The sequence below is a fragment of the Suncus etruscus genome, chromosome 12, assembly GCF_024139225.1.
Source record: "Suncus etruscus isolate mSunEtr1 chromosome 12, mSunEtr1.pri.cur, whole genome shotgun sequence".
Taxonomy (NCBI): domain Eukaryota; kingdom Metazoa; phylum Chordata; class Mammalia; order Eulipotyphla; family Soricidae; genus Suncus; species Suncus etruscus.
In genome coordinates this window covers 85,525,835-85,548,587 of record NC_064859.1, presented here as the reverse complement: position 1 = coordinate 85,548,587, position 22,753 = coordinate 85,525,835, and positions in this window count along the sequence as shown.

The following is a 22,753-nucleotide window of genomic DNA, read 5'->3' as shown; positions in this document are numbered from 1 at the left end:
ATAAATAAAATGAAATGAAATGAAAATCACTGTCTCTGGTGAAGTGGGACATGAAAAGGAACATGGTTCAAAGGAAATCCCAGATAACACAGTTGGGGGGGGGGAGGAGAAGATACCCCCCAAATAAAAGATAATACTCAGTCTCATATATGAAGGCCAAGCCTGCAGGTTTTCAAAAACATATATATATAGTAGGCACTGGCTAGATAGTATAGCAGGCATGGAGCATGCCTTGAACATAGTTGTCCAGGATTTGATTCCTGCACCAAGTATGGTTCTCTGAGCACCACCAGAAGTGCTTCCTGAGCACAAAGCCAGGAATAAGCCTTGAGCACTTCTGCGTCTGACCCCAACCGCCCCCCATATTTTGGGTACTATGTTTATAATACAAAATATTTTGGTTTTGTTTAATTGCCTGTGGTTGTTTTTTGGGGTTTTTTTTTGTTTGTTTGTTTGTTTTTTGGGCCACACCCGGCGATGCTCAAGGGTTACTCCTGGCTGTCTGCTCAGAAATAGCTCCTGGCAGGCACGGGGGACCATATGGGACACCGGGATTCGAACCAACCACCTTTGGTCCTGGATTGGCTGCTTGCAAGGCAAATGCAGCTGTGCTATCTCTCCGGACCCGGTGGGTTGTTTTTTTAATGTGTTTTTTTGTGGTTGTTTCTGGGTCACACCTGGCAGCAGTGCTCAGGGGTTACTCCTGGCTCTGCACTCAGAAATCCACTCCTGACAGGCACAGGGGACAATATGGGATGCCTGGATTCGAACCACTATCCTGTCCTGGATTGACTGCATGCAGGGCAAATGGTCCTACCACTGTGTTATCTCTCCAGCCCCAATGCCTGTGCTTTTGATGCAGTTACTCTCTTCATCACCATTGAAGTGCCATTACTCTGCACCACAACCCTTATTTTTCTTCCAGTTTTCTTTTTCATTCCCCCGCCTTCCTTCCTCTTGCTGTTAATCTGTAATCTAGAACCAAGATATGTATAATCACTCAATGCTGTTGTTTCCATTGTTTCGTTTTCTCTGTAAACACTTGAGTGACATGGTGCAGTATTGGCCCTTTTTCCCTCTGACTAACTTTCCTTAACATGGTGCCCTTCCAGTTCCATGCATTGCAGCAAATTGCAATGTTTTCATCTTTCCTTCTGGCTGCACAGTATCTCATTGTGTCTCTATACAATAACTTCTCTATCCCTTCATTGGTAGTTGGATAATTGGATTGTTGCCATAAGCTGCCTGTCATATTAAGTCTGTGATATCAGTAGATGTGCTTATATTTTTCTCGATATATTACTTCTGTCTTATTTGAAAGAATTAAAGCTTTGTGTTTGGGCAATAGGTGCAAAAGTGGAATCAATGGGCCATATGGAACCTCTAGTCTCACTTTTTTTTGAGAAATTTTCAAAACTGTTTTCCATAGAGTTTGAAACCACTCAACATTTCGACCAAGAGTGAAAGAGGATTTCTTTTTCACCATAGTCCCCACCATATTTTTTAAAATATAGATATCTCTTTCTCCCTGATTTGAAATTATATTTTTGTTACTTTTATTGTATTTCCCTGAGAAGGAGTAATAATGGACCCATTTTCGTAAGTCTGCTAACCATCTGCTTGTCTCCTTTGAGAAAACTGTTGCATCATCTCATCCCCCTCTTTTTTTTTTTTTGGTTTTTGGGTCACATCCAGCAGCGCTCAGGGGTTACCTCCTGGCTCTATGCTCAAAAATCGCTCCTGGCAGGCTCCAGGGGACCATATGGGATGCCGGGGATTCGAACCACCGACCTTCTACACGCAAGGCAAACGCCCTTACCCTCCATGTTATCTCTCTGGCCCTGATCTCCCCCATTTTTGATGGAATTATTGGGTGTTTTTTTGTTGAGTTTTATTAGTGCTTTATGCGTCTTGGTGTATCTTGTTCATGGTGCATGCAAGAACATTTATAGGAAGATGTCTATTTTGATTTGAGTTTCTTTTGCCATGCAAAAACACTTTAATTCGATTCAGTCTCATTTGTTTATTTTTGGTTTTTGTATTTTACCAGTGGAATCACATCACTATGTTTCCCTTAATGTATTTGATGGTCTCATTTTGAGATCTTTACTTCACTTTGATTGAGTTTTTATATACAATGTGTTTCATTTATTTACATGTGGCTATACAGTTTTTCCAGGGAAGTCTGTTGTCAAGAGGCTTTCCTTGCTCTGTTTCATGCAACAAATTCATTTGTCCGTGAGCTGAGAGTTTCATCTCTGAATTTCTCAATTCTGTATATTGTATCCACTTCTGACATTTATTTATCACCTTTTCCTTCTCTTCCCCTGCTTGTCTAGATCCCCAAAACAGCCTATTCTAAGGCCCTGACCATTTTTTCAGAACCTCCAGGCCATACTCTTAGGCCAATAACACCTTCATGATTCCCACCCCCCTCAAATTATTTTGCTCCTTCCCTTTGATTATTCCACACAACCAGGGTCTTTGGAGTATCAACCTAGTTCCTATAATTATTAGCACCTATTGTGTGCAGAAGTCTAGTCAGACACCTGATCATAGTTAGCTAAATGTGAATGCTGGGAGTAATCTCCTCTGGCATTGGTGTTGTGAGGCTGCTGAGTGCAGGGCCATGCCTCCCTCTAACACTGTCAGAATTTAAAAGTAGAGCCCTAAGTAAGGGACTGTCCAGTGACTGTAAATCCCCAGCAGAGTAATTCAGGGAATTCCTGGGAAACACCCATTATTGAAGTCCCCTCTGGGAAAAGATCCATCAGTGGGAATTCTCTCTTCCATCACTTACTTTCCCACTAAACAAAAAAAGGAAATGACTAGGCGTTTTTGGGTTCTTAGAAAGCCACCACAACAAAACAGAAACTCAGCCTGCATTGTCCCTCTGCTACTAAGTTCTGCTTCCCTGGCAATCATGTAGCTCTTATGTGATGGTAGGGTTCCATTTCTCTCAGATTATAGGGTATGACTTGCCTCCCATGAGGCCCCATAATGGGCTTCTTCTCTGCAGAAAGTCAGGGATTGGAGGCACCATCAGCCCCGGGGCTGACCCAGGCCTGTCACAACCACAACTCCTGGAGGTAGGGAACACTGTCCCCACAAAAACGGAGGTCACCTTGGCCAGAAGGTGTTGGAGCAATTCTGTTTGGCTGAAGAGCGACTTTAGATCAGCCAGTTTTTTAGGGAGATCTTAGAATTGAAAGCAGGAAAAGCAAGGGAACCTAGGCCTCGAGGGCTGGAATAGATGGTATTCTGGCAGGTTCTCTGAGGACCAAAAAGGAATGATGGGAAGGATTTAAGTGAAGGGAACGTGAACAAAGACTGAGGATGAGGTAGAGACCCACCAAGATGCTCAGAAGAGGCTTTCTTCTGACAATTCCCTATAGCAAGAGGCAACCTTGAATTTAGGTTAAACGGGGCCCAATAGGCTCAAGAGAAAACATTATCATTCCTTTAATTTCCTAAAAGAATGAAAATTAGGCCTATTACCAGATTATCATTTCAACTCCAAGTAACCTTTCTTCCAGAGACTTACTTATCCAATGACTAAGAGAAGGCCCCACACATGTGAAAGAACATTTGTTCTTCCCTCCTTGGAATGCCTCCTCTCTCCTGGCCCAGCTTAACCCATAGTCCAGGAAGAAAACCCCCATTTGCCCCGGAAAACCGGAAATCCTCATTTTGGTGTAGGATTTCTCTGTAATGCACACAATCGAATTTACTTTTTTTTCACTCTACTAATCAACCTAATATGAATTTAATTATTCCACCTGTTGTTGAAGAACCTGAGGGAGTCAGGGATTTCCTTTCCCACCAATAAGGGGAGATGTCAGATATAGAGGAAGATGGGTTAAATTTTACCCCTCCTCTACCTCCTCCTATACCCCCAAGCAATCCATCAGAAACTTCTGGATGTCTCTTTTCATACAGATTATTTCCTTTTATGGGGGCATAAGCTACTGGAGCCCAGTGCCTACTCCTGGCTCTGTGCTCATGGACCACTTTTGGTAGACTTGGGGGACCATATGGGGTCAAACTTGGTTGGCTGCAGACAAGGCAAGTGCCCTCGAGCTGTGCTACTGGTTCTAGACCTCATAGAGTTTTGGATTTCTGGGGGGAGGGGGGTTGGGCCACACCCTGTGAAGCTCAGGGGTTACTCCTGGTTATATGCTCAGAAATTGCTCCTGGCTTGGGGGACCATATGAGACAATGGGGGATCACACCGTGGTATATCCTAGGTTATCACGGTCAAGGCCGATGCCCTACAGCTTGTGCCACCACTTCAGCCCCATAGACCTCACAGAATTTATGTCTTAAAGAGCAACTCCTTCTTGAGTTCACTTTGTTTAATCCTAACAGGTCACACACGCACACCATATAGTAAGTAAGGGAGGAGGTAGGCCTTGGGGTCCCTTCCAATTCCCTGTATCCAGAAACTTGCTTCTTATCTGTGCAGCAATGAGGTCTCTGAGATGCTGAATATGGGGCTGAAGACCTTGAGAGTGGTCATAGGGTGGCTGGGGAGCTAAGGCACCAGGTGGCGAGGGGACCTTGTAGAGGTGGTGCTGCATCTTGGAGGGACATAACTGGGAGAAGGAGGAAGAAAGGTGGTCAGAGATGCCTTAAACATAAGCCCCAATGCTCTGGACAAGTTCTCATGTGCCCCCCAGCAGCCTCACTGGGCAGCAGGGCTGAGCCACATGGATGTGCTGCCCACTGCCTGGCCAGGTTTCGTACCCTTGGAATGTAGCTGCAGCTCTGCAAATGCACCCCATGGGGATAAGGAAGGCTGCCTAACCAGTCCTTTCCACAGAACCCATTGTTTTAAAAGTTTCAGAGAAGCCAAAACAAACTCACAACAATATGGAACGAGGAGCTGTGACCTCCTCCTGTAGGCGTCCAGACACTTTCACACAGGGAACGAGCTGGGAAAATGCTCCTTCTGTGCAGTGAAAACAACCTTTAACCCTGCGACCTTCTCCTTTACCCCCAGCCAAAAACCCAAGCAAGGAGCCTGGAAGACAGTTTCAAGGCTAGCATAGAGAGGTCCTTGAGTATGGACCCCCCCAAGAAACTTCTGGGATATTCCTGGCAGTCCTTGACCACCACTGGTCCAACCTTCCATGCCAAACCACAGACCTGTATCACTGGGCAAAGCATGGCAGGAGTGGGCCCATGTTGCCCAAAACTCTACTAAGGATAACCCTATACAAATAAGACCAGAAGCATAGAACAGGTAGTACCATTTTTTGTGTTGCATGCCATGTAGCCAACCCAGGTTCATCTCCATCACCAATATATGATTCTGAAAATTTTGAAAGGGGTCATTCCTGAGCACAGAGTCAGGAAGAGTTCCTGAGAAGTGCCAGGTGTGGTCAACACCCCCCTGAATAAGTAAATAAAAGCAAGTCACATGCATCCCCATAGGAGAGATAAGAAATTAGTATCCTGGGGCCGGAGAGATAGCACAGCCATAGGGCCTTTGCTTGCATGCAGCCCGGACCCTGGAGAGACCTGGTCCAACTCCCTTGCATCCCATATGGTCTCCCAGCCTGGCAGGGGCGATTTCTGAGTGCAGTGCCAGGAGTAGCCCCTGAGTACCTCTGAGTGTGGCCCAATCAATCAATTAATAAATAAAAGGTTGTTTGTTTGTTTGTTTTTTTTAAAGAGGGGCCAGAGTGGTGGTGCAAGCATAAGGCATTTGCCTTGCAAGAGCCAACCTAGGAAGAACTGCAGTTCAATCCCCAGCTTTCCATATGGTCCCCAAGCCAGGAGCAATTTCTGAGCACATAGCCAGGAGTAACCTCTGAGCATCACTAGATGTGGCGAAGGGAGGGAGGGAGGGAGAGAGAGGTAGGGAGGGAGGAAGAAGGAAGGAAGGAAGAAGAAAGGAAGGAAGGAAGGAAGGAAGGAAGGAAGGAAGGAAGGAAGGAAGGAAGGAAGGAAGGAAGGAAGGAAGGAAGGAAGGAAGGAAGGAAGGAAGGGAAGAAGGGAGGAAGGGAGGAAGGGAGGGAGGGAGGGAGGAAGGAAAAGAGGAAAGAAAGAAAGAAAGAAAGAAAGAAAGAAAGAAAGAAAGAAAGAAGAAAGAAGAAAGAAAGAAAGAAAAGAAAAAGAAAGAAAGAAAGAAAGAAGAAAGAAAGAAAGAAAGAAAAGAAAAGAAAGAAAGAAAGAAGAAAGAAAGAAGAAAGAAAGAAAGAAAGAAAGAAGAAATAAAGAAAGAAAGAAAGAGAAAGAAAGAAAGAAAGAAGAAAGAAAAAATAAAGAAAGAAAGAAAGAAAAAGAAAAAAAGAGAAAGAAAGAAAGAAAGAAAGGAGGGAGGGAGGGAAGGAGGAAGGGAGGAAGGAAGGGAAGGAAGGAAGGAAGAGAGAAAGAGAAAGAAGGAAGGAAGAAAAAAGTGGAAAGAAAGAAAGAAAGAAAGAAAGAAAGAAAGAAAGAAAGAAAGAAAGAAAGAAAGAAAGAAAGAAAGAAAGAAAGAAGAAGGAGGGAGGGAGGAAGGGAGGAAGGGAGGAAGGGAAGGAAAGGAAGGAAGGAAGGAAGGAAGGAAGGAAGAGAAAGAGCGAAAGAGAGAAAGAAAGAAAGAAAGAAAGAAAGAAAGAAAGAAAGAAAGAAAGAAAGAAAGAAAGAAAGAAAGAAAGAAAGAAAGAAAGAAAGAAGAAAGAAAGAGAGGAGAGAGAGAAGAGAGAAGGGGAGAAGAGAGAGAGAGAAGAAAGAAAGAAAGAAAGAAAGAAAGAAAGAAAAGAAAGAAAGAAAGAAAGAAAGAAAGAAAGAAGAAAGAAAGAAGAGAAAAAGAAAGAAAGAAAGAAAGAAAGAAAGAAAAGAAAGAAAGAAGAAGAAAGAAAGAAAGAAGACGAAAGGAAGAAAGAAAGAAGAAAGAGAAATAAAGAAAAAGAAAAAAAGAAAGAAAGAAAGAAGAAGAGAAGAAGAAAAAGAAAGAAAGAAAGAGAAGAAAGAAAGAAGAGAAAGAAAGAAAGAAAGAAAGAAAGAAAGAAGAAAGAAAAAAGAAAGAAAGAAAGAAAAGAAAGAAAGAAAGAAAAGAAAGAAAAAAGAAAGAAAGAAAGAAAAAGAAAGAAAGAAAGAAAGAGAGAAATGAATATCCTGGAGAACTATCATTTCCCAAGAGTCCTAGACTCAGTAGCAGTCAAAGCTAGGACTTGAACTGTATGGTCTATGGTTTGGCCATAGATCAGAGAGAACTATAGGTTGGCCACATAGTTCAAATCCAAATCTAACCCAGCATCTTTTCCACCCAGGAACAGGATTGGACTGACAATCTTCCTGGACTCCCTCAAGCTCCTCAACCCAGGATCAGTGCAGGAGAAGGAAGGTTTTCCTATGAGAATGCCAAAAAGCTAGCCTGGCCCAGACCGTATTCCCCATCCTGTCCCCCAATCTCAAGTGCTGCTATATGAAAGCAAAGCATAGACTGGCTAGGGCAGGCCCCAAACACAACTTTTGCCTTCCTGAGGAGCCTGGAATTAGAGCCTGCTCCAGTCCTCTCCCAGGCCAGCTCCTGGAACCTGCTCCTGGAGCCTGGCCCTGCTCTCAGTGGTGGGAAGGAGCGAGCCAGGCATTAGCCATCGACCGCCCATCTTTCTTACAGGCTTTTGTTTGTAGCCAAAAGCAAAGACAAAATGCTGACTTGCAAATCATCATTTGCACCCTCATCTATTTCCAAAACTCATTGCTGGATAAGTAAGAGCTTGTTGTATGATTAGGGCCATTTAACGCCTGGAATTCTAACAGGCTGGCATGGGTCTCTGAAGCCTGGCAGTTTGCATGAGATGCTGTGTGTGCTGGCATGTCCCTCTGGCAAGGGGCTTCTTGGGTGGCTCACACACATCTGGGGACAGAAGCAGATACAGAAGGACAATGAATTGGGGCACTTTGAGGAATGGTTGAGCCACATCTGGTGGCACTCATGAGTTACTCCTTTATGGCAGTCTCAGGGGATCATATGAGATGCCAGGGATCGAACACAGATCTGTCCCAGGTCAGCTGCGTGCAAGACAAACGTCCTACTGCTGTGCTATCCCTTTGACCCCAATCGGGGCACTTATTTGCACTGCTGCACACAGGGAGTTTCTCCAGAGGTTGGAGGGCAACATGCCTGGGAGGACCTGGCCACGATCTCGCTGACTTCTGACCCCAGTGCCCAGCTTCTTTTCAGGCAGTGATCTTCCTGCTGCTCCCAGTCTCAAACCTCAGTCAGCAGCTGGGCTGACCAGAGCCCTGAGTCTCCTCACTGGACCTGTGCTAAGACCTCTGAGAAACCTCCAGTGGCTTCGAAGTTCTCACCAATAAACAGCCTGTCCCCCATCTCTCTGGAATCCCAACCTTGCTAATTGTTTCTTTATGAGTAAAGGACTTGTTTTTGTTCCTTGCAGACCCAAACAAGGAAAATAACTCAAGCCTGAACAGGAAGGGGAAACCCATTGGCTCCTGATTGAGTCAGCAGATGGAGTTGGGGTTAGTGCTGAAGCACCAGCAGCAAAGGCCCAAGAAGCTTTTCTGGACAGAGGCAAACAACCCTTTTGAGGGAACTGTTGACTTTTAGGTTTCTAGTCTGCAAAAGAGAGACTCTGAGTTTACGGGGGCCTGGTAAGGGACTCGGGAGAGAAATGACTGAGTTAGGGGTCTTGATTTCCCTGAGAAGGCAAAGAATAGGAAGACCCACCGCCCCATAAATTGGAGTGGGAAGCCCCAAAGGGAAGTGGAGATTTCTCTGGAAAAAGAATAAAGTCTGGTGCTTCTTTTAGAAAAAGGCCAGAAAGTAAGAACTGTCTTTTTAGGACTCCAGATCCTGGATCTTTGGCCCAGGGCTGGCAGCAGAGCAGGCAGACACACACACACACACACACACACACACACACACACACACACACACACACAAGCTATTGGCATGTTCTCATCTAACTCTGTGGCCCCCAAACAGAAGAACAGAAGAACTGCTTGGGGTGGGGTCATCTTCCTCTTTGTAGTACGGGAAGCAAGAACTGGGCAGAGCCGTGCTGGTTGCTGTTTCTGGTCAGACCCAGGCAGGGTTGAACCAAGGGCAGGGCTACTGGGCCTCTGCCAGGCTGTCCTCATGTTTGAATTCATGTGAATGCTGATACCAATTGTCGATGCTTAGGGACTGAAACCAACTGTCAGGGCCATAGCTCTCTGGGGGTGAAGGGCAGGGAGGAGGATGTGGTTTCTCCAGCCATTCCCAGTGTCCCTGGATTCAGGATCCTTGGCATGTAGCCATATCCCACCATCTCTGTCTCCATTGTCATGTACCTTCTTGCCTGTGTGTGTCCAGGCCCCTCCCTTCTCTCAGAGGGGTTCTACTTACAGGATCCCCTTAATGCATGCTGGGCAAGACCCTTGATTAACTCTACAAAGACCCTATTTCCAGGGAAGTTTCCATTCACAGTCGCCAAAGGTAGAATTTGGCTCCCTCCCTAAGCACTGATGGCCACTGTCCTGTCCACAGACTTACAGGCCATGTGGGTTGGGTCAGCAGGCTAGGAACTGGTTCTCTGCTGGAAAGAAGAGGAAAGAACGTTGTGAAAGTCATAATAATTGATGCTATGTTTGCAGACCTTTCTAATCATAGATACTTCTCTCTGTTATTTCATTTAATTGTTTACTCAACTTGACTTTTGATTGTTTGGGGTCACATCTGGCAGTATTCAAGGGCTACTCCCAGTTCTGTGCTTAATGGTTGCTCCCAGAGAAGCTTAGGGAACCATGTGATGCTAGGGATCAAACCCTGACCTCCCACAAGTAAAGCATGTTGCTCCAGCCCTCTGAACTATCTTTTGACCCAATAATCCTGGTTGTTGTTGTTATTTTAAATAAAACTGGCTCAAAGAGCTTTGGATCTTTTGATTTAGTTCTTTGAGCTACTAAAAAAAGACAAGCAAAATGAAAGTTTAGTGTGGTTTGGGGCAAGGTCTGGATTTTTCGTGGCATTGTGCTATCTCTCCTGGTGATTTATAGAACTCCAAATGACAAAAGGAGAGTAGAGGAGAGTGTTGAGGGGAGGATTTCAAGTCTTACCATTGCACCAAGACCAAAAGCAGAATTCTTGCAGTCCCACAATTTGATTAAGGGATGGCAAGGAACAGTAAAGAGGCTTTGATAAGCAGAGGATTAAAGAATAAATCATTAGAATGTGTGTACAAAGGGTAAGCTGACTTCACTGAAACAAGGGGTGATGGGACCACTGCAGTGAGAAATAGCAGGGGATATTGGATGTGTTTTTCCCTACGCAGTGAAAAGTGGGGGCTTAGAGCTTGAAGGCCATGGGGAAGCGAGCAGGCAGTGAGTAGGTGCAAAGTGAATAGGAGTTTTTTAGGGGTGCATGGAGTTAAGTGGTTGAACCATCCTAGTAGTATTCCTGGTCAATCTGGAGATGACCAGCACTAGCTAGGGGTGAAAGTAGACTGAACACACCCATCAGACTGGAGTGACAGTGAGGCTGGGGACACTGGAACAAAAGCGACCTAGGAGCATTCTTGCTTAAAGTGCCCTAGCGGGGGCTGAGATGAAAACAGGCAAGAATTTGACTGGAGTTTGGTAAAGAGAGAATCTCAAGTGGGGAGGTCAGGGAGGTCAGGGTCCCTGAGCTATAAAGACGTCAAAGAGGGGGCCGGGCGGTGGCGCTAAAGGTAAGGTGCCTGCCTTGCCTGCGCTAGCCTTGGACGGACCACGGTTCGATCCCCCGGTGTCCCATATGGTCCCCCAAGCCAGGAGCAACTTCTGAGCACATAGCCAGGAGTAACCCCTGAGCGTTACCGGGTGTGGCCCAAAAACCAAAAAAAAAAAAAAAAAGACGTCAAAGAAAACTAGTGAGCCCATATGAAGTAGATGTTGGAGCCAGGCCTGAGCCAACCCTCTCAGACAAACTCAGTCTGTACCTCTCCAATACATTGACTTCAAGGTCAACTCAACTTCCTTTTTTTTTTTTTTTTTTTGTTTTGGTTTTTGGGCCACACTGGGTGATGCTCAGGGGTTACTCCTGGCTCTGCGCTCAGAAATCGATTGCTTCTGGCTTGAAGGATCATACGGGATGCCGGGAGATCAAACTGCTGTCCATCTAGGTCTGTGGCATGCAAAGCAAATGCCCTACCACTGCGCCACAGCTCCAGCCCCTCAACTCAACTTCTGACAGGGAGGTGAAGCACATGACACTAAGTTCCCAGCCTTGGTACTTAACAGCTCTGACTTCAGAAGAAGAAAAGAGCCCTCTGAACTTGGATTCCCTGAGAGTGGAGCTGGGATTGCTGGCATTGGAGGTTTGTTTGTTTAATTTTGTACCACACCAGGCGGCACACAGTGATTAATCCTGGCTCTGTGCTCATAATTGTTCCTGGCATGCTCAGGGGACCATATAGAATGCTGGGATTAAACCTGGGTCATCCCAGTTTGGCAGCATGCAAGGCAAACACCCTATCGCTGTGCTATCGCTCCAGGCCCTGGTGGTAAATTCTTGAGTAAACATTGCCGTGGTATAGGGCTGTCTCTGAAAAGTTGGGGAATGAGAAGGGTACCCTCAATATTTTCAGGCTGGCTCTGAATAATATGGCCACAACAAGCTCACAATGTCCGGTAGCCAGGAAGAGTCCTGGGAGGCCCAGCAAGGAGTATCCTCCTGCCTAGAGGCAGTCAGAGGGGTTGAAGGGAATCCCTGTTTTTCCAGTTTATGGCGCCAGTCCTGGTTTGGCAAAAGCCCCCTGGAGAGAATGAGGGCCATAAAGCCTGAGCAGCACAGCACAGGAAGAAGGACACAAAGGCGAACAATGTGGGGAGTGTTTGGCAGGAAGACACGAACCAGGGGGGCTGCTGCTGGGCAGCCTCAGGCTCCAGGAGTCTGGACCTGGGTGGTGACCTCAAGATTCAGGCAGTGCCAGGGAGTAGATATGGGGGCTAGAGCAGGGAGGTGCAGGCCCAGAAGTGGAAAAACACATAAGAAACAAGGGCAGAACAGGTCTGGGTACACAAGGAGGAAGGGGTTTCTGGGGAGAAGGGCTGAAGACAAGTGACCCCAGGGGTCAGTTTTTGGCTCTTTTTGACCTTTTCACTCTGAGGGGCCAAAAATGCTTGTCTTGACTAAAGATGGCAAGCTGGGCCCAAAGAAGAGAGAGGAAGTGTCCTTTCATGTACTGTTGGGGGACAAGGGCTGGGAGACTAGATCCCTGAGAGAATTAGTGGACAGGAGGAAAAGGTGGGGGTGCAGGTAGGGGAGGAGAGAGCAGCCCCTTAGAAGGAGACCAGGTGGGGAGTCATAGTGAACCAAACCAAATCTCCTGAAGCAGGATCTCAGCTCCAGAGATGGGGACTAGGATGGGGGCAAGGGGCAGTGTTTCCTGTCAACCTCTCTGATGGAGGTGAATCTAGGTAAAAGCCTAAACAAATGTGTTTTCCCCAACTTCCTTTTTCCTAACCTCTTCTTTGGTATGTAAAAGCCCACCTGGATTACAGAACCTTTTCCCACCCTCATAGGAGGAGTTCTGGGTAATAATGAAAAGAGCTTGGCTTTGGGCTCTGCATAATGAACATATAACACAGAGAAAGGCCATGAAGAAAAAAGCAGGCTAACTCTGGTTAATCCTTTCCTCATTGCTTGTGTTGTCTCCGCTCCTACCCTGCTTCATCGGAACTATTGGCCTAAGGGATTAGAAACACAGTGCCTGGGGCAGCCTAATTCAATGCATGGATTCTTTATATTTTTATTTTACACTCTGGAAAGTGGGAGAGAGCAGTGGGAATCCAAAGGGGAACAGACCATGATTTAGGGGCTTGTGGAGTTTAGCTGTACCTCTACTACACTCCCTAAGGGGCCTGTCACATGAGGGCTTCAGGGCCAGCCTCCTGGGTCACTGAACTTAGGGACCAGGTGGTCAATAAAACTCAGGTTGCAGGTGAATTTCAGATCCACAGGCACCTTTTTAGTCTAAGGAAACACCAGGGATCGTTGGGTCAAACACAGGCTGAAATGGCCCCTTATTGTCCTTCTGACTTAATACTGAGCTGAGTGGCCGAGTGATTATGGCCCTAATCTGTAGCACAAGATGACAGCCTGGCTGAAGCCAGGCCCCCATAGTACAACATTTCAAAAACAAATACCAGCCCCAGCAACTTGGGGAGGAAAAACAAAACTCGGCACTTCCTGAGAACATATTATTGTCTGAGGTGGAAGTCTGTGATTTTGAAGGAAAAAACAATGTTTTCTGCTGAGGAAGTGTGAGTCACCAGCAAACTGAAATGTTTCTCTGGCTTTGGGGTTTGGCAGGACTTGGACCCCCTTTCTCCTTCCATTGTGCCCGATCAGTCACTGCCCTGAGGCAGGCAGGGCCCAGCATGCCCTGTGCCCTCCTACCAGGCCCTCTGACCTCCTGTCCCTAAAGCTGCTGTCGATGACGAAGTGTCATGCCAGCATAGGGATGGAAGGAACGTTGGGAGCAGGCGGGAGGCAAGGTCACACACTGACCTTTCCTCCCTGGGGTGAGTCGTCCTGGCAAAATGAGCACAAAGCCAATCTCTCCCCAGCTGCAGGAGATTGTCTGGCCCTAAGACATTCCAGGCATTCCTTGGGGTTCCTTTATGTCTTGTGGGGAAGCAGGGGCCTTTGTGCAGACAGTAGAGTGTCTGACTGCAGACCCTTTGTTTTGCAAGTCTACCACCATCTTCCATAGCCCAACTGACCAGTTGGGATGAGATGGGGTGAGGGATTGAGGTCCCTGAGGTTAGTGCGCTCCCCACCCCCTAACCCACCCCACTCCGCCCTAACTTTTGGGTAAGTCAGACACCCTGTCAGGTCATTTGAACTGTTGAAATATGGGTGGAGCTTGAAGGCAAGGCTGGGTAACACTAAACATTGGCCCAGATTCTAGGAAGCAGCACCTTACATGGAATCCATGAAGAAAGGCCCAGAGTCCTCCCCCACCCCCCACAAGACACACACACACAGATTGGTATCAATCCTATCTCTTTAGGTGGGGCCCCCAAGTGACTTGGGGAGAGTTTGGGTGGGAAGATGGGAAGCTCTGATGGAGATTAGGTGAGCTCAAGTCCAGATCTTTTTTTTGTTTTGTTTTGTTTTTTTGGGCCAACACCCCTTTGATGCTCAGGGGTTACTTCTGGCTAAGCGCTCAGAAATTGTCCCTGACCATATGGGACACCTGGAGTATCGAACCAAGGTCCTTCCTTGGCTGCGCTTGCAAGGCAGACACTTTACCTCTAGTGCCACCCACCAGCCCCAAGTCCAGATACTTGATACTGCTCTGAAGATCTTTCTCATCTCTATCTTCCCCCACACACACTCCCTCCTTGATCCCTCCTAATCTGTGTGTCCCCAGGGTTTCATGTCGCTCTGTCCTTTATGCCTATGGAAAAGATCAGATCGCCACACCTCTAGGGGGTCCTCTGAGCAAAGTTCTCACTCTGTGCTTAAAAGTGGTGAGACTCTGCATCCACACCCAGCTGCTGGCATCAGACCAGGCTTGGTGAAGGGTTTGGGTGATGCGGGTTTTTCTGGGATGGGTTTTCTATTTATTGCTGCCATTTTCTAAAGGGTAGTTGGGAGAAGGCCATGGTGGTAGAGGGCTCAATTAGGAGGTGACACACAGACACCCACGGACTCATCAGTGGGTCTACTGAAGAGGAACAAGGGAAAGACATGAAGGGAATAGCATGGCAGAATTCCCAGAACTCAGTGAGAGTGTGGAGAAGATTGGAGAAGCAGAGCAAGGAAGACCACTTATAACAGTTGATAACTCCTGAGGGGAAGAGGAGGAAGGCCAGAGCTCTAGAACATGTGAATTAGAGGCAGTGAGAAGGATATAATATCAGAGCTCAGAGAAGGTTGGGGATCCCAATGCAAATCTGCCTTCTCAATTAGGGGCCCCACATCCTTTCCGTTTCTCCTATAAAGGCAAAGGGTGATGTCTAGATACTGACCCAGGTCCTCAGCTGCTGTGCCCATGGCAGCATCTGAACCTGAGAATATCTGTGATTGCCAGCTTCTTTGGGGCCTGTCTTAACTGATCCCTTGGGGGTCCCCTTAAAAACAAAGGTCCCCTGGGCGTAATGGAGGATGGGAATGGAGTGGGATCTCACAAAAATCTGTGAGCACAATTTCTGCCTCTGAGCGGGCCTCTTCAACAACCTACCCAATAGGTGAAGAAGACCCATAAAGCTCCTTTCCCTACACAGATAGAAAGAACAAAGAGCCAGGCTAATGGAACAGAGAGCAGCAGCTTTGAGGGGGACAGGGTGAGCCAGGGGGGTCTGTGCTGAGGATGAGATTCCCAGCACTCCCTTCACCCACTGCCTGAGAACACCAGACCCCATCCTGGTGGGATCTAAAAGCAGGAGGGGAACAGATGTTAGATTATAGGGCAGCTTTGCACTGAGGAATGGGGCAAGGCTCAACAAACCCCTTTGTGATTTTTCCCCCAGCTTCAATTGCTCTATGAATCCACTTCCTCTGCTACTGGGGTTAGGTTTTTGTGGATTTTCCTTTTTCACAGTTCCTCCTGTATTCTCTGCTCATTCATAGCATGTATGATCTCACTGGTCATAGGAACCCACCTGTCCCAGAGATAGGCTTGCGTGATCGCATTATCCAGTGCAGCTCAATCTCTAATGGAACCATGAGGGTTTGTGCCCAGCCTGACTAGATGGGGCTGGAGATTCTGCCTTTCAGCTCTGGAGCAAGCTGAGGTGCGGTCCTGGGACCACACTTGGAGAAGACACTTGGAGACAGGGGACTGCAAGAAGCCCCTTTGGGGCCGGAGCAGTGGCACAAGGGGTAAGGTATCTGCCTTGCCTGCGCTAGCCTAGGACAGACCGCAGTTTGATCCCCCAGCATCCCATATGGTCCCCCAAGCCAGGAGCGATTTCTGAGCGCATAGCCAGGAGTAACCCCTGAGCATCACCGGGTGTGCCCCCCAATAAAGAAACCCCTTGTGCCTTGTGAAGCGCTCATGCGCAGCCTTGCTATCTCTATCACACTGGTGGCTGTACTCCAGAAGCTGATCTAGAGATAAGACAGTGTTACCAGGGCCAATGGACCCAGCTACCGCTCTACATTCCCACCTGTCTCTGCTACACTACCCCAGACATCACTTGGCCAGCTTGAGGGGCTGGCTGTGGTCCCACTGCACCAGAATTCAGGGACTGGCCTGGCCCAGCACAGCTCTGGTCTCTCTTCTCGGCTCCCCCATCCCGGTTGCTGACCACAGAGGGAGGATCTGTAGATCCTTCTGGCAGACTCTGGCTCTTCTACTCTGGGCTTCAGATTCCCCACTCTAAGTGGAAGTGACTTGAAAGGGTGGCTGGCTGCAGGGGGTGGATAGGTGGGGATAGACCACCGAGAGCAGGGTGCTGGGGTAAGGTAGAGGAAGGGCGGCTGCCAGAACAGGTGGGCGGCCTTCGCAGCCTCTCTCTGCACTCAGGGTGCATGGGTATTTTTAGGAAGGTTGGCGCCTCCAGGGCTGTGATTCATTAATGCAGCTGACAGAGATCAGCATCTTTTGAAATTGCAGTGGGAAGTTGAGAAGATTCCCCAGTGCAGTGCGGCTGTGAGTGGGAAGGGGTCTCCAGTCCTGGTGCTTCTGTCCAGCACAGTGGGTATCTGTGGGAGTATATGGAGTGAGGTGTGTGTGTGTGGGGGGGGGGTGTATTGGTTAGAGGGCGGAGTAGCAGAACTCTGTGAGTGTAGTTGGAAGTGAGGAGCTTGTATAGGATTTTCTATACAAAGGAAATTTCCACTAAGGAAATAGGATTTCCACAAAATCCTTCAAGTGCTCTAGAAGGATGCTTGTGTGCAATTGTGTGAGGTGGGGGGAGAGGGAGAAAGAGAAAGGAAGAAGGGGAGAAAGGAGAGATGGGGGAGAGAAAGAGAGAGAAGAGAAAGATGGGGACAGAGATGGGACAGAGAGAGAGAATGAGAGAGGAAAGAGAGATGGGGACAGAGATGGGACAGAGAGAGGCAAGAGAGAGGAGAAAGATGGGGACAGAGATGGGACAGAGAGAAAGAACGCGTGTGAGCAAGAGAGAGAGAGAGAGAAGGGTAGAGGAGATGGAGGAGGGGACAGGAACACTGTGCCATCAGGAAAAGGCTTTCAGCGCCTCTTTACTCTTCCACAAATACTTGTGAGGCGTTAAGGAGCATTCTTGTCATTCTGGGGCCCATTTATGGACCTTCCTTCCTTCCTCTGTCTCCCCTCCTCCCTCCCTCACTTTCTCCCCTCTCCCTTCATACCTCTCACCCTCTCACTCAGCTCTTTCCAGGGTGTTCCAGGTTTGGCCTGTCCCTTCAGGTACTCAGGAAACTATGGAAATCAGCTCAGGCCTCGTGGGTGCTGCCGGGTGGAAAAGGGGCCAGTCCAGCACCTGAAGGATAAGGTTGAAAAACCTGGGAAGGACTTTGAGGGACACTGAGTATGTCCAGGTGCTCAGAGGGAGGGAGGACAGCAGCCTGGATCCCCCTTTTTTGGCTGCAGTTCCTGCATCAGCAAAACCAGGAGGTGGGATTAGAGGGGGCTCTTAGGCCCAGAGATTTCCAAGGACCAGTCTAGGGGCCAGAGCAAAAGCACAGCAGTAGGGCATTTGCCTTGCATGCGGCCGATCTAGGACAGACCCGGGTTCAATTCCCGGCATCCCAGATGGTCCCCTGAATCTGTCAGGAGTGATTTTTGAGATAAGAGCCAGAAGTAACCCCTGAGCAAAAAAAAAAAAAAAGTAGGAAAACCAAGGGCCAGTCTGCCTGTACGCTGGGCTCCTGTGTGCTGAGGCTGTTGACACCCCCCCCCAAGTCCTGAGCACAGCTTGTGCTGAAGCAGAACAGACTTGACCCTGTGAACCCCTGTGAACCCCTCATGTCCATGCCTCTCCCTCACCTCACATCCCTCCTGGGCTCTGAGTGGGCCTGCCACCACTCTACCCTCAGATGCCTGCCACCACTCTACCCTCAGATGCCTGCATCTGTCATGACCAGTGGGCTCTCCAAGAGAGAAACCCCTCTTGCCTCAAAACCTTTGCCTTGTGGCCCCCTTATCTCACTCAGTTCATCCAGTGCTACTTCCTGATTCTACTTCCTGGGTTGGCGGTCACAGAGTCCTGGTTTGAATTGCCTCTCTCATGTAGGTCTGTCTTTCTGGCCGCCATCTCCCTGCAGGAAGGATTCAGGTAACTCCAGCCCAGCATCTGCCGCAGCTTCTCTGGCAATATTTTTGGAAGGTCAAGCATTTCTTGGTTCAGGCCATTGCCTACCTCTCTCGTCAGGATGGTGCCATGATTGGAAAATGTGAAAACTGGGACATAGACACTGGTGGCCAGCCAGACAGGAGGACGAAGCTGCTGCAGGTAGCTTGAGGGAAGCAGCCAGATTCTTCCCAGAAATTAAAGAAACCTGGGGGTTAAGTAAGGAGGATTATTGGACAGGGAGACCAGACACCAACTCTGTTCACATTTTCTGAGCTTCACAGGGCTGCCAGGATAGTAATGAATGTGGTCATGGGTTCTGTGCACAGTATGAGAATGTGTGTGTGTGTGTGTGTGTGTGTGTGTGTGTGTGTGTGTGTGTGTGTGTGTGTCCGTGTCCCTGATTGGCACGCCTTGGGACCTAAACATTAGAATATCATTCTGGGGTGGCACTCATGTTTTTGTACATTTTGCAAAGTGAGGGCCCACACCCTTTGGTCAAGCCTTTCTTTTTCAAGGACCCAGCATCCCACACAGCCTGAATATGGGTCTGGCATCTCCTCTTGAGTTCAGGATATACAGACATGAGTCCTGCTTCCTGTAAGGTTGGGATGTCTCTGCTCAGCACTCCTTTCTTCGACTCTACTCTTCAAGCTTCATGTTCTCAAATCCTCTTCCTGTTACTGATGGAAATTAGAATTCAAGATCTGGCCCTCTGATATCAGACCCTAAACCATAAGATATATTGAACAACCCGTAGATAAAACGCTCCATAACATTGAGACTAAAGGCATCTTCAAGGAGGAAACAGCACTGTGGAAACAGAGATAAACAGATGAGAATATATTAAGCTGAGAAGCTTCTGCACCTCAAAAGAAATAGTGCCTAGGATACAAAAGCTACCCACAGAATGGGAGAAACTATTCACCCAATACCCATCAGACAAGGGGCTAATATTGAAGATATACATGGTACTGACCGAACTTAACAGGAAAAAATATCTAACCCCATAAAAAAAATGGGGAGAAGCAATGAACAGATAATTTCTCAAAGAAGAAGCACAAATGGCCAAAAGGCATATGAAAAAATTCTCTACATCAGGGAAATACAAATCAAAACAACAATGAGATATACCATCTTGTACCACAGAGATTGGCACACATCATAAAGAACAAGAACAATCATGCATGCTGGTGGTGATGTCGGGGGAAAGGAACTCCAATTCACTGCTGGTGGAATGCAGTCTAGTCCAGCCTTTATGGAAAAACAATATGTAGATTCCTCAAAAAAACTAGAAATATAGCTCCCATATGATCCAGCTATACCACTCCTAGAGATATACACTAGGAACACAAAAATACAATACAAATATTCCTTCCTCACATCTATATTCATTGCAGCGCTATTTACAATAGCCAGACTTTGGAAACAACCAAGATGCCCTCCAACACATGAATGGCTAAAGAAACTGTGGTACATATACACAATTAAGCAGCCATCAGGAGAGATGAGGTCATGAAATTTTCCTATACATGGATGAACATGGAAACTATTATGCTGAGTGAAATAAGTCAGAGGGAGAGAGAGACACAGAATAGTCTCACTTATCTATGGGTTTTAAGAAAAATAAAAGACATTGTAATAATGCCCAGAGATGAGAACCGGAAGGACTGGTTCACAATATGAAGCTCACTACAAAGAGTGCAGTTAGAGAAATAACTACACTAACAACTACCATGGCAATGTTAATGAGTGAGAGAAGTGAAATGCGTGTCTCGAATACAGGCAGGGGATGGGGGAGGAGGGAGTTAGGGGGCATTGGTGGTGGGAATGTTGCACTGGTGAAGGGGGATTTTTTTTTATGACTGAAACCCAACTTCGATCATGTTTATAATGGTGTTTAAATAAAGATATTATTAAAAAAAAAAAAAAGAACTGGCCCTCAAGCACTGACATTCGGAATGGGATCGCTGTTAGACTCAAATTCATTCTCTCACCTCAGGCCTCCTTATCCTTCCTCTTTGACCTAGGAATTTCTTATCTATCAAATTACAAGTTTGCAAGTAGGGGGCGCTCCAGCTTGCGCGTGGTTCATGAACTTATTCATTGGAAAATGTGTTTCCAAGAATCTGGAATGTGCTGCAACTACTTGTGACATGTACGTGAGGCTTAGCAGGTTGTGGGCTCCACAGGAGAGGGTCACAAGGAGTCTGTGGACACTGGGGCACTAGTGTGAGGAGGTCTGCACTAGGCCTTTCTAATCGTAGATACGTGCAGGTTCAGACACAGAGAGACAGAGGCCATCTCCTCCAGCCCCTCCACCTCCACCTGTCTGAGCTAATGGGGACCCTGTAGGAAATCAGGAAGAGACCTAAAGAGGACCACCAGGTAGAATGGGTCATGAAACTCAGTAGGGGGCCCTTGCTTTGTGGAATAGGAGCATCTTTCCCATCTTAACTCACTGATTGCTACCACCTTCCAACAGCACAAGCCAGTGGTTGGAAATGATCTATGAAGCCTGTCAGGCTGTTTCTTCTTCAGCATGTAATCCTAAACTCTCTCCTAAGCTCTCCAGTAGATGTGAAATAGGGTCTAACATCCTTCATTTCCTTTCCTATCTGGGGTCACTGTAGGAGCCTCATCTTTCTCTGGCCTGTCACCAATGACCAGGCTCAATTCCTAGGATTCATTCAACATACTAGATTGGGGTTGCGGGGAGATAGCACAGTGGTAGGGTGTTTGCCTTGCATGCAGCCAACTCAGGAGGGACTCGGTTCAATTCCCTGCATCCCATATGGTTCCTCAGCTTGCCAGGGGCGATTTCTGAGTGCAGAGCCAGAAGTAACCCCTGGGTGTGGCCCAAAAACCAATCAATCAATAAAGTTATATAAAAAAAAAAAGATACTGAATGTGAGGCCAAGATGGGCCCTGGGTATATGCTCACCCACCTTCTCTCTCTGTTTTTTTTTTTTTTTTTGGTTTTTGGTTTTTGGGCCACACCCGGCGGTGCTCAGGGGTTACTCCTGGCTGTCTGCTCAGAAATAGCTCCTGGCAGGCACGGGGAACCATATGGGACACTGGGATTCGAACCAACCACCTTAGGTCCTAGATCGGCTGCTTGCAAGGCAAACACTGCTGTGCTATATCTCTGGGCCCCACCCACCTTCTCTTGTTCAGCTACTCCTGGAGGGGTGACCACCTCCATGTGCCAGAAGACAGCATTGGATAAAGAAGCAACCAACCCCATGTTTGAATCCACAGGAAGTGAGAAGAGAATTCTGATGTCAGTGGCTATGAGTCTTCAGTGGACAAAGCTGCTAAGGCCCCGAGGCCTTTCCAGTTGAGGAATTTGCAGGAGGGGATGAGGTGAGCAAGCAGGGTTCTAAACCAATTTTGGGTTCCACTCTGCAGGCTCTCATGACCACTATGCATTAATGTTCCTCTTCCTCCTCCATTGGTCAAACTGCCCCTCACCCTCACCTCCCCATGTGCCCCGCTCTACACCACACAAGAAAGCCAGAGACAGGGACCATCTGGCAGCTCAGTCCTGGAGGCTGAGGTCACTGAGGAAGGCTGGCAGGGACACAGCAGCCTGTCACCTCCTCAGCTTCTCTCAGCCCTTGTATTAACATGCAGGCCATGTTCGCCAGAGGCCTCGGAGGAGTTGAGATCTGATCTAGCCTGGTGAAGCAGCATTAAAATCAATTAAACACGAAAGATAAGCCTCTTCTTTCCAATTGGAAAGTCCACAGGAGCCAGAGAAATACACACAAAGCTCATGGACCATCCCAGGCTCTGCGCTTCTTGATTTGTTTTGCAAATGTGTTGTGATGGGCTGGCTGAGCAGAAAAGGGTTTCCGTAATGAAGACCTCAGAGACCAACAGGACAGGACTACTCATCTGAAGCTATGCCACACACCAGTCACTTGCCCATGGTTGGAGTGGAATGAGGAGAGAGCATCAGGGGCTTGGTGTTGGGAAGGTGTACAAGGTCTGCCCCTTAAGTCACCTTCAAACACAGCCTCCCCTTCTCCTTATGCCCCAAATTTAGACTTCAGGGAAGCTACACAGCTCCAGCCAGTGTTAGCAGAGATCCAAGTTCAATGAGTCCCAGTTGATATATATATATATATATAAAGATAGTATGGGGCTAGAATGATGGCATAGCAGGTAGGGCATTTGCCTTACACACAACCAACTCGGGTTTGATTCCTGGCATCCCAGATGGTCCCATGGACACCACCACAAGTAAATCCTGAGCACAGAGCCAGGAGTAATTCCTTAGCACTGCCAGGTGTAGCCCAAAAGAAAATCAAAAGACAGTATGGTAATTGGGGCCTAGAGCAGTGGTGCAGGTGGTAGGGTGTTTGCCTTGCACTTGCTAACCTAGGACGAACCGCAGTTTGATCCCCTGGTGTCCCATATGGTCCCCCAAGCCAGGAGCAATTTCTGAGCACATAGCCAAGAGAAACCCTTGAGTGTCACCAGATGTGGCCAAAAAACCAAAAACAAACAAACAAAAAGTAGATAGTATGGTAATAATACCCAA